The sequence below is a fragment of the Hermetia illucens genome, chromosome 2, assembly GCF_905115235.1.
Source record: "Hermetia illucens chromosome 2, iHerIll2.2.curated.20191125, whole genome shotgun sequence".
Taxonomy (NCBI): Eukaryota; Metazoa; Arthropoda; class Insecta; order Diptera; family Stratiomyidae; genus Hermetia; species Hermetia illucens.
In genome coordinates, this window is record NC_051850.1 from 131,175,642 (window position 1) to 131,191,894 (window position 16,253).

The window sequence follows — 16,253 nt, forward strand, 5'->3', positions numbered from 1 at the left end:
GACGCTGTCTCACCTCTGCCCTGGGAGTAGCGTGACCGAAAGTGGCAACAGATGGTCCCGAAACGACGAGAAGGATGCAAGTTATATCCATATTGAACCACCAATGCTAGATTTTTGTTTGGAATATGAGGGATCCTACGTCCACATCAACTTGATGTTGGTCGAAAAAACTTGGAAGTAAGTTGGGTTACGTCACTTTTGTGGCGAGGGTGCGATACGTACACATCAGTGTAGACGGTAATAGACAATGTTTGTTTAGAATGTGGATAATATTTATAATTTTAAATAGTACATATATCTGAAAGTTTGGAAATATATGAAGGAATATGAATTTATAGCTATCAGCGAAAAGAAAAACATGCATGGAAGGTTCTTCACATAAGATGGACACAAAACCTTTATACTTGTTTAAATTGTCGGTGCTACTCAAATTATTCTTGTCAGTTTTAACATTCACAAGCATCTATATGCTTACCCAGTAAAGTCCGCCATGAGCTGTGGACAGAAATTAAAACAAATGTGCCTCCAAATCAAGCTCCCGGCTATGAACTTATTACAGGGATAATACCAAGAGTTTCCAGAAAATGGTATAATCAAATTTTTACAAATAATTAATGCAGCCTTCAGATTAAAATGCGTCCTTCGACGTATTTTACGAAGCAGTCTAGTTGAGTCGAATCGTGTCGACCAATATTGCTACTCATTACTTCAGCCAAGCTATTTGAAAGGCTTCTTCTTAAAAGATTCAAGCAAATTATTTCGGATCGAAACGTACTACCACCTTACCGAATCGGTTTCCGCGAAAAGCATTCCACAATCCAACAGATGCACAGGATCACAAATCCGATAGAAAATGCAATCGAAAAGAAGCAGGTGTGTACAGTCATTTTACCTGATGTTGCCCTGCCGTTTGGTAAAGTGTGGCATCCAGGGCTGTTGTATAAATTGTATATGAACCTCCCAGACAATTTTCTCGACATCTTAAAATCATATATATCAGAGCGCCTATTCAGAGTGAAATAAGAAGGAACCTACTCTGAACTCAGAAAGTTGCAGCTGGTGTACCGCAGGCAGTCTCTTGGCCGGAACCCTGTTTCTCCTGTATATCAATGATATACCTTGCTGTAAAGAAGCCAAAATAGTGACATTTGCGGACGACACTGCTATCCTTACCATGGATAAAACTACGGAAAAAGCAAAAATAAAGTTACAAACAGATATTGACAACATTTTAGAATGCCCCGAGAAGTGAAAAATAAAATTAAACGGAAGCAAATCAACGTACATTAACTCCACCAACAAGTAGCATAGTAGGCGCTTCCTGGTTCGTTCGTAATGAGGATCTGCGTGGGGACCTGAAAGTACAGTTGGTTAGTGAAGTCATCCAAGACCAAGCAATTGAACATAGCCATCGACCATCCATGAAAATAACGAAGTCCGAAAATTGATCGATATCGCAGATATAATGAGACGACTGAAAAGATTAAAGCCTTGCTAATATAAAGGATGTCTAATGTTATAAGCTACTGTGGAACAACCAGTTCCGCACTGAAGCTAACCAAAGTGCTGGGGAGGATCACAGGATCTTCTCACAATAAAAACGAAACGTAAATATAGGAAAGCTGGTAGATGGGAAAATCTCAGTCGTAGCTTGGCGAGAGGTGGTTTTGGGCGGTAAATATCCCACACTTTCAGGGATCTTGAAGCCACCTGCCCAGGAGAAAACCCAAGTAGTCATTATTATTTACGAGTTAACACAATCTCGCAGACGCCGGATTTTACCTAAGCATTTAAGCTCGGACGATCCTACCTACTTAAAAACTAAGGGGGCGCTGGTGGTAGTGGCCGGTGGTAGGTCAATGAAAGAATCCGTCGAGTACTACCCGCAACATCGAGCACATACGCAGAATGGTGTACTTCCGCATGGTTCGAACCAGACTGCGCGAAAGCCCCAGGACATCAAGGGAGCTACAGCTACAATAGCTGTAGCTGACAATATTATGGAAATAACAATGACCCGCTCGAGACGCCAAATTTCTTTGATTTCCCGAGCCAATGGCTGATAGTTCTTCTTCACGTTCCTCTCCCGTTCATTGTTGCTATTATGGGAGATAGCAGTATCAATAATATACGCGGAGCTACCCGTCTTGTTAACTAACAGGACGTCAGGCTTGTTATGTGCAGTATGGCAATCAGTCAGAACTTGCCGGTCCCAATACATGCTGTAAACAGAACTATCAAGTTTTGCTTCCGGCTCATATTGGTAAACCTTGGTCCAACTTCACCCTACTCAGAGGATTGAAAGATTGATCGAGTTAAGTGGAGTTAGTAAAAATAAACGCGCAGCGAGTCGACTTGCTGATGATGTTGTACCGTCACATCAACCACGTCCCTTTCTAAGATGTCACAAGGCAAGTTCATCTGCTCTACGGCAGACTTTAGATGATGCATTCGGGATGTGGGCATAGTTGTCCTTCTCCGCAGCTGGACGTTTTCCAGATTGGTCTTCGTCCGCGGCAATATTGTGAATGCATAAGTCAGTAAAGGGATAGCGAATATATTCAATGCGCTTATTGTATTCTTCCTCAAGAGATGGGATTTCAGCACCAGCTTTACACGTCGCAGGAATTCAGAATTGCAGAATTCCTATGTACTTATAGAAGTTTGTCTTGGTCATTGCTTTGATGTGGAGATAACCAATGCTATGTGCGGCATGCGGCTTATGATGACCTTTACGGATGGCTTGGATTCGACACTTATCTAATCCAAACTCCATCCGAATATTACTGCTGATATTATTCGCAACAGACTTCTAAGATGGTCGTCAGTACCAGCTTACAGCTTGATGTCATCTAAGTACATCAAGTGTGTCAGTTCGCACTTAGTACGTAGGCCATACTTTATTGGAAAACCATACCCTCTACTTTCATTCAGTAGCCATGAAAAGGGTTTTAGTGTCACACAAAACCAAAGGGGACTCAGCGAATCCGTCTGGAAAATGCCCCTTCGTATACGGATGGGCTCTGTAGTATTAGTACCCTCAGATGTACGCACTGATAAGGTGGTATGCCACCCTTCCATGACTGTCGCCAAAAAGTTTATTAGTTTCAGGCATAATAGATGCTCCTCGGAGAGGTGCGAGGTGCGCGTTGACCCTCCCGCTAATAATGGACGTTATGAATTTGTAGATGGTTAGTAGGCAAGTAATCGGTCTTGTGTCTGCGGGGTCCTGCACCGTGTCCTTCTTAGGGAGAAGGTAGGTAATTATTGCAATGAGGAAGGGTGGAAATTCCTCCGGCCGACTCATGACTTGATTTATGCTGCATGCCAACCGACTGTGTACGCTGGTAAATTTCCCATACCAGAAATTCTGCACCCGATCCAGACCTGCCGCCCCCCCCCCCAGTTCTTCGAACTGTTTATGGCTTGTCGAACTTCCTCTTCGGTAACATCTGCAAAGTTCATGCCAGGCATATTGGCATGGCGAGTGCCTTCGGCGATGATCCACTCTGCTGGGCGGGTAATCCCCAAAGTCCACCGCAATACTCTTTCGCTTCCGTTACCGAAAACTTTACTGTCTGGTCGCTCTGTTGGGATTCGTTGAGAGATCTGAAAAGGCTCTGATGGTTCCTCACATATGTTGCATTCTAGACACGTCTGACTTTCGCCATATCGTCGTAAACGACTGCATATGACAGAAAGTTTCTGCACTAGTGTGTCCAGAATTTCAACTACGGGTGTCTCACTGGGGATGGCATAGTTCCGGTAAACCCTCTGCGCTTTATTTCTCACCCGTCTGGCATTGCCAGTGCTGATCTGAATCAGCAATGTCCTTCCTTAGTGAGTCGCGCTGACATTCCAGCCGAATTTTCCATGGTGGATCTCTTTAGTCACTCAACCCAATAACACGAAAGCGAATTTTCTGACCGTGCAGTCTGATAGCCATAACTGCACCACAATACACAAGTGATTATAGTTGCTGCAGCGACATATCAGTACACAGCCGAGATGCAATCTCATCATTGATCTGAGATGGAATTCGTGGCGTTGCTAGAGATGCATAATGCCTGGGAATACCTAGTCTATGCAAAGGATCCATGTCCGAGAATTCTATACACGCTCGTTGGAATTCGTCCCGAACCTCACCAGAAACCTCAGCTGGACGGTGGAGAAGAGTGCTTCGGCTAGTACTGAAACTGTTGCCTGCAGTGCGGCGTGGTGTTGTTGACGCCGCCGCCTCTACCCCATCGACTCTTGGTCACCAGTTACCCCGATGACGAACACGCTCCCTGAAGATGGCTAGGATTGTGTCGCTGCGAGTAATAAAGCGGTACTGGCCTGCGACTCGCTATACAGTCACGTGCGCGAAGTGCGGGAAACCCAATAATATTATAATATTCTTTTTTGTTAAAGAGAAAATAAAACTATTCCTTTGAGTCGGTGATTTATTTATTATCTCATATGCGCATTTTCGTAGTTACTTGCTGCCTTCATCAGCGGGTAGTAGTCATCCTGGCTAAAAGGAGAACTACGATCCTGAGTCCCATGTCGATAGGCGAATCGATAATCGAGTCAAAAGCAACTATAATATACCTTGGACTGACTCTTGTTTCAAATATGGGCCTTTCCAAGCAAATTAGGTCGACTAACAACGGGCTCTAGGTCTAGTAGACGACTTCTCCTGATGAGTTCAACGCAGTCTGTTCTGCTTTATGGCGCAGAGATATGCACTGACTTTCTTGGTAAGGAGGTAACCGGAAGCGTCTCGAGCAAAAGACTGGCGGCTTTGCGGTTGGCGTCTGCGTACCACACAGACTCTGAACCGTCGTGATGGTGATCTATCGCGATCATTCCGTTGCCCTTCTTGCTAAGAAGAGTAAAGTCATGTACAAACTTCCTCGTGAAGAATGCCAACCTACACTTGATGAGTGTCAATTCCCTTGACAAAATTAGACTAGAAGGAGATGGACTACGCGGTTCATTGGCAAATTAGGCGTGTAGCTGAATCGGAAGAATGGTGACACTGACTATTTCCTTACCTAGCTCGAAAGTGGCCATGTAAGTTTTCAGTCTTACTTAGACAAGATTGGAAAGGCACGATCTCCTGATTATGGAGTTGTAGACGATGATGAGCATTGTCAACTTTTCCCTTGTGGAAGCTGGGATGGGATTCGTCCGGAACTCTATTTAAACACAGGGGATCTCTCTCCAGACAACATTGTCGAGGAGATACTGAGGAGCGTTAACAACTGGAGTTGTCTTGCGCATAACGTTCGGGTTCTTCTCATTGCAACGAAGATAGGGTTCGACCGGTGAAGGGCCGGATGGCTGGGGGTTCCTTGGACTAACAGTTCTCTCTTCTTCTCGTCTTTCGTTGGTGAAAGGAATTCCCTGATTTGAAGGCTCCACACGGCAGAGGAGAGTTCGGGGGCTAACCCGAAATGATGTGACGAACGATTCCAGGGTAGCTCCATGACGATGGGGAGACGTTTAGTTGAACGTACGACGGCGTACTCTTGCGGGAGCCTTACATTCTGTGCGTAAATGCACTCACCTACCCTAATGGGGAAAAAAATGATCCAAACAATTGAGAAATGTGACACAGCTTCTATGGATATAATCGGTAATATTTGTATTATTTGATAGATTACTTTCTCGAGTCTGATATGTATTTCAAAATGCTCTTTGGGGCATATTTTGAGAGCTATTCGACATTTCTAAAAGTAATCGATCATGCATTCCAATGTTTTTAAATTTTCGTAAAATATTTTTACTTTAAAACATTTCACAAGATGAATTCTTTGCATATATACCGCTTTTTCAAGAATCTACTCAATTACGATGACGTGGTGACAGAATATTTATGGGAATAATGGAGGGTTCGTTTCTTACAACAATTTTTTGAATATATTTTGAATAGAGAAGTGCCTTTATTATACTTCCTCACATGGGACATCAAGGAGTGAAAATACTTCTAACTGCGACCTATAAATGCTTATTTAATATGAGTGTTTACTCCTTTTAAATTCACCCCAAAAATGTCTGCTTATAATGAAAATATTTTGCGAGAAAAGGGAGCATAGCGACGCCATTTACCTTTACAACTCAAACAAATCCGACATTTTTATGTTGTCTGGCGATAGCACATAAAGCTCAATTTCCATTGGAATAAATGTCCGCAATTTGCACCCCATCTTTCTTCATTTATATTTCTGTCCCAGAACAAATTGTGGATCTCACGCAATGTCTGCAAGATAAGAAATATGCATGGATGTATTGCCACACTTTTTCATTGTGTATCATATCACAACCCTTCAATTCTTCCCTCGTACTAAGTGTATTTCCTTTCTATTCAGACAAATAGCGTCTGGGAGGGGAGCAAATTCCATATGACATTTTTCATGGAAAAATAAAGCGTGCCGTTGTGTGTACAGAAGTAAGCACATGAAGAATTGACATCGATGAAGCATCCTTGGCCTATATCGAGCAGCCATGAGTATTATGATAACAACAATGAAATTTTTTACTTCTCCGTTCCCATTGATACCAGGGGCGCCTACAGTTGTGTACCCACTGTACATGCGAATACGAGTATAGTTGGTGCCACTTTTGGATCCCTATTTCGATCATAATCTGCTCTTCGGGATGAGGACATACGCCGCGCTAATATTATAGGCTGTCATGGGCAGATTCAGCCTTTTTTCACTGGAACAAAAGTGAGTGAAAAAATTGAACCAGGATATGCTTTCAATGGATGATTGCGAGTCTATGGTCCTTGAGAGCTTGTTCAAAAGGCAACGCGAGAAGAAATATATTTGCTGTGACAGCATAGAAAAGTTTGGTATTGTCGGTGATCCTAACAATGCTAATAGTGTTGTGTGGCAAGCATGCTAGTCCTTAAATAAGGCTTTTGTCTCGCAGAACAAAATGAATGTGGGTTGTAGATATATCTTTGCTATTATAAACAGGATGCATGTAACATATCTTACAGAAAACAGCAATTATTTGCAGTTGTGGGTGAGAGGTTCTATTATGAGGCTTTCTGAAGAGTCTTTGTCCTGAAATCATACATTAAATCTCATCGTACTGCACGTTTCCACGCCATTGTCTTTTCTCCATTGCGTAACGATGTATCTTCCACAGATATATATCCTACCTCCGAACTCATATAATACAATATAGTATCAGAATAGGCAGTATAGTTTTAATATTCAGAATTGTTACAAATGTAAGCAAACGATAATGCGCTTACTATACAGAATTTTGATTTTGTTCTGCCTTTAAGAAGGCACATATTGGGTTTTCACATTGAACAAATGACCTCGCTCAGATATAATAAAAATTTATTTAATCGCATGTAGCTTATGTTTCTCAGATTTTTTTCTATAAATGGAGGTGCAAATCTTAGAAAGGTGTTGTAGTAGTGCGTGGGATTCTCAACCCCATATCCACGCCAACCCATAATGAAGTGTTACTTCCCTGAGACGACTTTCGATACAAGAGCACAATCAAATTATGCAGTTGGAGCTTTGTGTAAAACAAAACTTTTACTTTAAAATCAATTCGACGTTTGTCTGTCCGTTTATCTGTCTGTCACAATCGATTTACCACACCAATTGTCACGAAATTTAGTGAGAACGCGTGGTCTGTGAATCCCTTTACATAAAACGGGTTACGTTATTTTCGTACAGGATTTAAGGGAGGGAGGCTCCCCAGGGGGGTTTAATTTTTTTTTTACAGAATATAGTCGTGTGGAATATCAAATGGAAGAGCTCAATTAGCAAAGTCAACCGTTTTTTTTTCCGCCAAAAAACAATGCTTTATTAACACATGAAAATTTTTCTATCCATTATCTTCAAATAAATAAAATTTGTGACAGGCGGGAGACTTATCCAATCCCATGCGATGTGACCACCGTGCCCCTACTATGCCAATAGGTAATTAATTCTCCTTGCTTTCGTTCGACCCATATCTCAATATACGATCCTGGTTGTGAACGGGACACAGGCTAATGAAGAAGAAGTATGTATAATAGATCCAGCGGTCTTTTCCGTCTCATCGTTGTTGCCACCTCTTACACAGCTTCTTCTTTTTGGCTTTTGGGAAATCGCTATTCACCTCGAATAGATTCGTCTTCTCTCTGGTAAGATAGTCTACTTCATTAGCATTCGTCATTTGTAATGAAATTAAGTGGGTATAATGATCAGAGCGATCATGCTAAGTGGCCGACAACGACCTAGAGGGCAGAGCTATCCCAGAAACCTAAAAAATTGGCTAAGTTGACCGTGAAGGTCCGCCCGCAAAGATTGAAGCTCCATCAAAGTTTGAGCACTTTGATCCCTCACGCTTCATTACTACAAAAATCAACGTGTCTATTCCTATGCGTGGATCCGCGCCCGATTCCAAAATAGACAATACTAGGCAATTCGCGACGGCCTATCGAATATCAACCAGAACGCGAACTAAAATTGGAAAATAAAAAAAAGGCTCGACCGCGCGCGTGGAGCCGTAGGTCTTCGAACCCGAGTGCCACGATCAAGGAGGGGAAAATCCACGACGGATCACAGCCCCGGCTATTGCCTCTTCCGCCTCAGATCTTGAATGAGGCACCCTGCCTCTGCTGTTTTTTGATGTAACACTTCATTTCCACGAATGTTATAATTTTCGATTGTTAATATTAATTTAAACAGCGTCACGGTTAGTCTTTGAAGCAGTCCCAGAGGCTTTCTTTGTCCGGAACAGAGACGGCAAAGGTTTCGTGCCGTTCACGTCCCTTCAAAATTTCCCCTTAATTCCTCCATCAATCCACTTCCTCGTCGCGATTTTGATTTCCCCTTTTTTTACTTTCTTTCTTCTTCAACCATTCCTCAATCGAAATCTTGGGGAAAAGAAAAGTCACGCACACTGTTCATTTCCCTGTTTTCACTTTCTTCAATCTCCCGCCAAAAAAAACGAACCTCCTAATTCACCCGACAACAGTTCAAAAAACTACTTCCCGGCCTTCGGCCTCTCGCCTGTTTTTCTCAGCACCGCTTCGTTTCCCGCTACGTTGCCTTGAACTCCACAGTTTAGGTTGCGGCAACATGCGCATGCGTTGGCGGATGCGGCAAATCATTCGCCTCTGTCAAGATTAATTCGCCCGAATGCATTCAATAATGTGCAATCTGCGGCGAACATTAGGGTAATTGCACATTATTAAATGCATTATTTAAGCAAATTAATTAAGAAAGAGCCGAACGAGATTCCGCTTCCATATCGCAGCCACGATCCCTACACATTCCCAATATGAGACGAGCACACGCGCACACCACCAGGACAATTGGCAGGTATACCAAACTCACTTTTTCTAGTGCCCAATGTTTTCCTCTAAACAGAAGCCGGATTTAGTAAGATGAATCTCGCTACCTCTACCCCGGTGAAGCGTGGTTCACTTTTTTCATGTTGAAATATCACATCAATTGGAATGATCTTTGACGACAAATTGTACTTATTAGAACTTCGCAAATTCGTGTGCTAAAGGCACGGCTGCTTGTATCAATTGCATTTACCTTCCTATAAGGCTTTTGAAGAGAACTATTCTGGCTTCCTTCGTTCCCTTTAGTTAGGTCTCTTTGTCCGGAAACAAAATGGTCTTGATGTCGAGATCACCTGGTTCCCTCAATAGTTTAGTTTTCCCCAGTCAGTTGTATTCTAGTGCGAAAGTTACACGTCAACATAACTAAGTAACCTTTTCCATTGCCATTCCCTTCGGATCGTAATTTCCTTCTACGGCCGCTAGGAATATGTCCCCCAAATGCTCCAGTTCACCAGCCGGTTATCCTAGATTTTTTCAAGAAATTTGGCTTGATGGTCACTATGGGCGTAGTTCAGTACTTTGCAGAATATCGCTCGCTAACGACATACTCAGCTATGCCAAGCTAATTATCGAATTATTTTAGGAATTTAGTCACTAGTGTCCATCATCAGACTTTCTGGCATCCCCTCATATTGTGTTATTATTGCATTAGGATAGCTGTGTCCGGATAGCTAAGTAGTTAGAGCACAAGGCTGTCATATGGAAGGTCGCGGTTCAAATCTCGTTGGTGGTAGTGGGATTTGTATCGTGATTTGATTTCGGATACCGTCAGATAACGCCAAAACTAATATGTTGTTGGGGAAAACACAAAAAAAAAAAACGACTGGGACAAAACAAGCCTCCAAGAGGAGCGAGGAAATGAACGATTACCGAAGAGTGCGGGAGATCCAAGAAAACTGAAGGCTCAGCACTTCATGTTTACATCCAAAGCTAAGAGGGTTCAAATCTTAGGGAAGTCAGGGATTTGGAAGGGAGCCTCGTTAGATGTTAGGGTTAGGGTAGACTGCCTGAAGCCAATGGTAAACAGAAGACTTTTTGAGCCGTTGCAGAGGTTGTGGGTTTCCTGGCTATCGTAGGTTCAAGTACGCGGGGGGGCAACATTCTAATGAAGAACGAGTTTCGTAGCAATGATGTATACTAAGGTAATTGTTTTGCCATCAAAGATGGCAATCTTACTAGATTTGAATAAACTTTTCCCGGTATTTGTCGGCGAATTAATTACTCAATTTGCTCTAGTTTGAAAAATTTTCAGCCACCTCCTAAAGGACGAGGGTTGTCTTTGCTAATTATCTAATAGTCTACACGCTACATGAAAAGGCGACTGTGGGTTCGAAATCCTTTTGAAGGATTTTTACATTGTAACGAACGAGGAAGAACGAGAAAGTGCATTCCCAATAAGAGGTGCGTCTTAGTCAGCATCTCCAATTTATCGGACAGATTAAAAGCGCATATGGAAGGTTATTTCGAAAAACCTCTCACGGCAGGTTTCGTTCCTCCTGGAATGTTTTTGTATCTTTACAAAAATAGTTAAGTTATTGATTCTGCCGGTGATCCGGTTAGGTGTCATATATCTATGCGGCTCACCGACAAAGAAATAGAATATCCTTCGCTTTTGACTGTGGGGCCCCGAGATATTCTATGATTCTTTCCGACCATACATTTGATAGAAACGTCGGGATTATCAGCCCGCATGTATGCAGGGTAAGATTAGAGTGATAACTCGATTGCATAGCATAAACAGAAATTAAGTTGTCGCCTTATTTGATGTGTGACCTACGCACGGTCACTTGTGATTAGGCCAGATCAATTAAGCTATTGATTAATAATAATAATAATCGTTGGCGCAACAATCCATATTGGATCAAGGCCTTGAAGTGTGTTAGAGCACTTCATTCAAGACCGTAACGGTATACCACAGTACACTGTGGGAGGCAGTGTGGTCAGCATTGCGCTCGCCCGAGATTATTACCCTGATTTGACTCAAGTACTCATTCACAGCTGAGTCGGCTGGTCTCCGACATCCAGTCACGATAACAAGTTATTGATTAGTTGGTCAAAATACTCAGATAACATGACGCGGAAAGCTTAGAGCTTTTTTGTAAAACTTTCCGTGCAGCACTCTCTTGCTGCGATTTACCGGAGCTGCATCTGGGATACGTACCATACACTTAGAGACGCCATACTGAAAATCACCAGGCATGGTCATGAGTCCCCAAAGGACTTTCTACCAATTAGCCTCCCTTCTTTCGTATTGGGCACCCTAGAGCGCGTCCTGATCGTCCACTTAAGTGTGATTATGGACAAGAAGCCTTCTTTCCAAGTTTAAGTATGCCTACCTCAAAGGAAAATTCACAGAGACTGTTCTACATGAGGTAATTAGCATGGTTGATCGGTCGCTATAGTACAAAGAATATACTCCAGCTGCCTGCAACAATTTTAGTACCAACGTGATCTAGGAATCCTTAACCAGAATAGGATTGGAGGGGTATCTTATGCAGTAGATAATATCCATGCTAAGAGCTAGGATAATCCAATTTGATCTGATCTGAGTGGCAGCCCTTTGACCACAGCTACGCGCAGAGTTACACCTCAGGGTGGCGCCATATCACCGATGCACTGTTTGATATTCATGGAAATTCTATGCACTGACAAGAGCGGAGTAAAGGTTGTAGTGGATGCCGACAGCTTGGTGATGTTGGTCTCAGTTATCAACGATCATGCAGGAGCGTTGAGAAAAGTCTGCATGTGGGCTACAACAAGCCCACTCGGCATAAATCCAACCAAAGCGGAGCTGATGCTGTTCAACACTTAGTCAAGAGTATCCGAATTCCTCTTCCAGCGGATGGATCAACAAGGATTGATTGTTTCTTCCAATGTAAATTACTTGGTTATGATCCTGGATCTAAGTTAAATTGGATATCGCACAGAAAACTGTGTGTTAAGGAAGCGCGTAGAGCTTCCTATACATGAAAGAGGATTGTTCTTTGGGTGTACATAGCTGTGGTTCATCTCATTTTAACGTGTGTGTTTTATTGTGAGCGAAAAGTATAATAAAATGAAATTTAATTAGCTTAATAGCAGGGCAGAATGGAAGAACGGTGGCATGTTGCAAGGCTATGACACAGTATTCTGCACCGTCGGATCATAGGATGGGGGAGTTTTTTCAAATACACACAGTGTATCCGAGTGGTACTGTCTCCTAGGTTCTGCCAGTGTATTCCAAGCGAAAGCACTGGTGATACTGGTAATTTGTGGATGGCTGGAGCATTATCGTAGCACTAAGCATATCATTGTTATTCCGACCGATAGCCAAGAGGCCATCAAACCTTTATACTTCTAGGCTGTTGGAGTAGTGCAAGAACGCGTCGAACAGTCTGGACGGTCTGCTCAATTTCACTCTTCTCTGGGTTTCCGGTCATAGGAATATAGAAGGAAATTAACGAACTGACAGACTGTATAAGCGGGCTTTGGTCTTGGAAGTCCCTAGTGGGCACAGTCTGTGTCCCGTAAAGAGTGGAATTAACTGATGGTGAAAAGTCACTACCTGCGCTAAATCGAGGAAGATTTGGCTCGCTTATAATAGGACTTGATCGTAACAGCTCTTATGCCAGACGCTTGCAAATACATATAGAATTATCGCGGTCTGCACAGGACATTGGAGACCAGACTCGGCATACTATACAACTCGCATTGTCAAAGCTGCCCAAAAAGTGAGAAAACCTCAAGCACTTCCTTTGCGATTGCCTGAACCTGACTAGAGCCAGGCTGCGGATACTTGGTAAATCATTCTCAGAAGGAGGTCTATAATTGCAGGGTGCAAGAGCTGCTTTCCATTGTGAATGCTATGGACTGGCTCTCAAGATCTGAGTCGGCTGGACTCTGCTCTCCTTACTCCTATCACAGGACTCATGGTCTTTGAAGTTTGCGGAAGTGACGCACTACATCGCTAATCGAGTTCCTCGGAGAGTCCACTGATTCCTGTGTATCTACCTACTCCCGTATAGCAGTGCAGGGAGAACGTTGGCACAGAATAACCTTTACTTGATGCTAATGTTGAGATAGTTGCCAAATTTTTGCATAAAATAGTGAATGTGGGTTTCACGCTGTTAAGTTAATTCGATTATAGCAGAAACTACATCTCCTAGATTCACAAATTATACATCGCCTTCGATGTGTTCTCCATTAATGTACCATAAGTTCAGTTCGTCAGAGTGTGAAGCTTGGTTTTGTTAGTGTTTATCTTTAATTCATTTCATTTGGCTCAAGCAAATATCATCAGCAATGGTCAAAGGGTTGTATAGGTCCCAGGGAGAAACGTGGATTGGCACCCACGATGGAGCATAAAACCTGAGAAATGCCTGCTGAACCAACACCAACAGCTCTACTACCAAACCCTATCTCCACTCGCACGTGGTGACCGCTGGGAGCTCTTCCATAACGAAAAGCTGCAGACGGAGAAGGATGAAGGCGAGTCTCCTGCACTTAAAAACCGGACAAATTGTACCAACTGGTCCTCCAGGGGCTGACAACCCTACAAGGAACACAACTTGTTACGAAGCCACAACAGGAGCCTCGGATTGGACGGATTATACAACGACGAACCCGGCAAAGACAAAGGAATAACGATTTGCGCATTTTCTCATGGAACGTGCGCTCCCTGTACAGACCGAATGCTGCTGAGCAGCTAGCCGATACCCTGTCCCAATATAGGGCTGATGTAACAGCGTTACAGGAGATGCGTTGCACAGGGACCGGTTTCCTGGAGAAGAGTCGCTACACCATATATTATAGTAGCCATCCAGTAAACCATGTGCTCGGAGTAGGTTTCTACCAAGAAATGAACCCTGCTGCTATCGGTTTTGAAAACATAAGTGAACGGCTATGCACTCTGCGCTTGCGAGGCAAGTTTAGAAATATAAACCTCATTAACGTTCACGCTCCTACAGAGGAGACTGCAGAGTCGGCGAAGGATACCTTCTCCGAAGCAGTGGAACGAACCCTCGAAGCCTGGCCCAGATATGAGATCAAAATCATACTTGGCGATTTTAACAACCAAGTAGGGAAGGAGTCCGTATTCAGACGATACGTTGGCTCCCATAGCTTACACGAAAAAACAAATGATAACGGACTGCGGATTATTCAATTAGCAGGGTCACACGAAATGGTTATTGGAAGTACCTGGTTTGCGCAGAAAGCGGTCCACAAACATACGTGGGCCTCTCCAGACAGGACCACTTTCAACCAAATTAACCACGTGTTGATCGAACGCCGCCACCTCTCAGCCTTGATGAATATCAGAACATATAAGGGGGACCAATATAGACTCGTATCACTATCTCGTTGACAAGGTGCTCCGAGCTCGAATAACAACACCACCTAGAATCCCCTCTGACAATCAGAGTTAACACTGAAGCAATCCATAACACAGCCCTCCGAGATACATATAAGAGGAAAATGGATGCCGCAATAACCACAGTCAACAGAAAACCTGGAGATGAAGCATCAACAAATGATCTTCCCAATCACCTGAAGAACGTTATCATTGATACGGCCACAAACATACTTGGCCCCAGCCGCAAAAGGAGTCGGAACGGCTGGTTTCACAATGAAGGTAAGCTAGCAACGGAACGGAAAAATGCCGCATACCGAGTAATGTTGCATTCTCAAAGAACCATCTATTCATCGACTTTAAAGCCGCCTATGATCCTGTTATACTCAAGACATGCTCTTCGGGTTCTCAATAACCATCCCTCTGCACACTGCTGAAGACCCCGAGCCCCAAGGATTTACGAATTATTGAGGTAGCAATTTTGCAAAGACCGCATGGGCTACACGCAGAGGTTCCGCAGGGAGACCATCAAGATTGCGGCTTTATTCGCCTGAGTGTGTTGGTTTCAGGGATAATTTTGTTTTTATTTGAGGGAGCAGTCCGTATTCGGACGTTACTATATCTTGCCGTATCATCCAGTAGGGGTAAACATTATTACTTGTAGCACTTTCTACTTTCTTCACCAACACCATGGATAAATTCTTTTCGAAATGAAAGCCAACAGATGCTGTTGATACGAGAGATGGTCATTTAGCCTCTCATCCACAAAATTGGCGAACTCGATCTACGCGTGCTAGCTCTATCGAAGAGGACTAAGGCTAAACAAGAAGAAGAAATTCTAGATTCAAGGATGAAAGAAAAAATCTAGAGGTGGGAGTTGAGGAGGCACTTGTTTGTTTGTGGAAGCGGGGGTACCAAAAGATGCGAATGCAATTGATGGAAGGTGGGTACTTATGTGGACGTGGAAGAGGTTGGAAGAAAAACACATAGAAACGAACAAATGTAATACAATTTTTAAAAGAAATGCAGATCTCGAAGGATTTCGAAACACCATTTTTACCTAGGTTGGGAAATTGTTCGCACCCTTAACTTTAACGGAATTGGTAGGATAATTTAAATAAGAAGTTTATTCTATTCTCGATCCTTCTCTAGATGGTTTGTTTAAAGAAAAACATTACAAATGTATCTGAAAATAATGGCGGAATTTAAGAAATGGTAGTGACGTAGCTGACTTATGACATTGTCCACGGCAGAAGCAACGTTGCTTCACATCTGCCTTAGGAGCAACGTGGCTACAAGCCTCTCTCCTAAATGACATTCCCAGGTCTACTTTTGCAAATTAGGTGCTAATCCAATACTGAGGACTCCCCCACAAGGAGTGGAAGAAAGTTTCATTCCAGCTGATCCAGCGAATTTTGGTAGAAAGATCTTTTGAAAGCAATTCAGAAAGGATGACAGTAGTTAATGACGATAAGGGCATGAATTACTCGCATTAATAAACAAGGAAAGAATATGGAAAGGAAATTTTTAATTTTTAATTCCTGAATTGATTGAAAGAAAAAAATTCCA